The sequence below is a fragment of the Cariama cristata genome, unplaced genomic scaffold (assembly GCF_000690535.1).
Source record: "Cariama cristata isolate BGI_N322 unplaced genomic scaffold, ASM69053v1 scaffold23378, whole genome shotgun sequence".
In the NCBI taxonomy this organism is placed as follows: domain Eukaryota; kingdom Metazoa; phylum Chordata; class Aves; order Cariamiformes; family Cariamidae; genus Cariama; species Cariama cristata.
Genome location: NW_009631027.1, coordinates 48,104 through 50,182, shown reverse-complemented (window position 1 = coordinate 50,182; position 2,079 = coordinate 48,104).

Here is a 2,079-nt window from a genome sequence, read left to right as displayed (position 1 = left end):
AGGAGCGGTTGGGCCCCGGTTCCGTGCTGGGTGTCCCTCCCAGGACCTGTCTTGCCCGGGATGCTGTGTCCAAGCCCTGGACCCACATCCTAGGAACGTCCGGGTTGCCATGCACTGCACGGCCTGATTACCAGCTCCTCTCTCTGCCTGCTGTCCCCGGGGCTCTGGTCCTCCTTGCGGTGTCCCCTGTGCATCTCCTCCTGCCTAAGCCAGGCTCACGGATCCCCTCGTGTCCCCTGAGCTGCCGGGCTTGCACAGAGGACTGGGTGTAGCTGTGCTGGCTCTGGCTGCTCTTTACCTCCCAGTTCCACCGCCTCCGTCGCAGGGGGACCCTCCGCTACCTCGGTCTCTCCCTTGGGTTCAGACCCCACACGGGAGCCTCACGCTGACCGAGTCCCAGCGCCCCGGCACTGCCAAACCCCAGTGCCCAGGTTAGAGGGGATGGGCACCCCGATGTAGGCAGCTCCTGCCCGGGTGTAAATCGGCATCGACCCCTGAACGATCCCAGCCCTAGGTGGGATCTGGGTCCTGAGGGACGTGGGAGCCCACTGAGGCTGCTCTCATGGTCTTGGCTGCAGACTGAGATGTGTCACATCTCTTCAGGGATCCAGGGGGCTCCAGGTCACCAGCCTGGGCTTTAGTAAGACCTTCCCAGGTGAGGAGCTCAGTGGCAGTGGGTAACGTCTCACAAGAAGGTGTTTTGCCTCTGTGACCCGTTCTCATCCTGGCAGCGTGATCACAAAACCTTCCCTGGGTCAGCCCTACCCTCCTAAATCACCTTGATATTTCTGTTAACCAAATCGGTGTCCAAATCAATTGTGGGTGTCCTGGGAGAGCGACTCATTCACTGCCTGCGTCTCCCCGGACGGGGTGAGCATCTCGCTTGAGATCACAGGGAGGGGAAGGCAGGTGGGCTCCGAGCGCAGGAAAAACCCAAATCCAAGCAGATCGGTTGCCTTTTCTTTCCGGGGAGGGGGATGGGAGAGACCAGATCTTGCTTGAACAGTCAAAGTAAGTTGCCTTTGCTTTTCCCTGCTCTTCAAGGTCAGCCTAGCTAATGAAAATCAATCTTCCCTCTGCCTCTCTCTGCTGCATGAGCAGATTCTACCTGTGGCCCCTCACCTACTTGAAAGCCTCCGCTGCCGCCGGCTGCCCGGCCCGCTGACCATGTGCAACGCCGGTGGGGAGCTTCCTATTGAAACGGAGTCTTCCTGCGGGCCCGGGCACCGTGACAATACCGGTGTCACTGAGGGATCGCTCATTTGATCTGCCAGAGGAGAATGGCTTTGTCCCGGGGAAGCTGGCTGTGCACGGAAAGCACGTATCCGATGCTGCAACCTGGGCTGGAAGCGCTGGGGGAAAGCTCTTCGCTGGGGTCTGGCGTGCAACGAATGGCTTCAGTGCGCTCCTGGGCAGCTCCGTTTTGCAGGCAGCAGCAGTGGGAAATTTCTCTCTCCCTCCCCACTGAGGGCCAAGACCTGGCTCCGTGGCAGACCCACTCCTGCCTGCCCCCTCTCCTTGCCCAGCCCCACGGAGGTTTCACCCAAACGCCAGCAGCAGGGTCTGGCAACCCCGAGGTTTTGGCGATGGTGCTGATGCCGTGAAGTCAAACCTGCCAGGGTGGGGGGAGTTGTGGGACAGGGGGGTCCTCGCTGCCCCAACCCACAGCTCTCGGCTGGGCCGGGCCTTCCCTCCGGGGGAAGCGGGCGCCCAGCGCTGCTGGCTGGGGAAGTGCCGTTTCCTGAAAACAACGGCAAACAGCATGGCAGCCCCGGTGCGAGGAGCAAGACGGGGCTTGCCCGCTGCAAAGTCTGCTTTCCCTGCTTCGCCTTGTGTTTGTGCCGGGGTTAAGGACAAAACCTGCCCTTCGCAGTGCTCCTGACGGGGGTAGATCGGTCCCTGGGCTGTCGCTGGGCTGCACGTGGGAAAACGGGATGCTGCAGTGGGAACCGCAAGGACTCGGGGAGTCTGGGGGCTTGGCTTGTCCCTGGCCAAGTGTGCGTCTCATTAGCTGCAATTTGTTGCTGATGCTACCTGAACTGAAATGTGTTCAGATCCCGGTGCCCCTGGTGTGTGCAG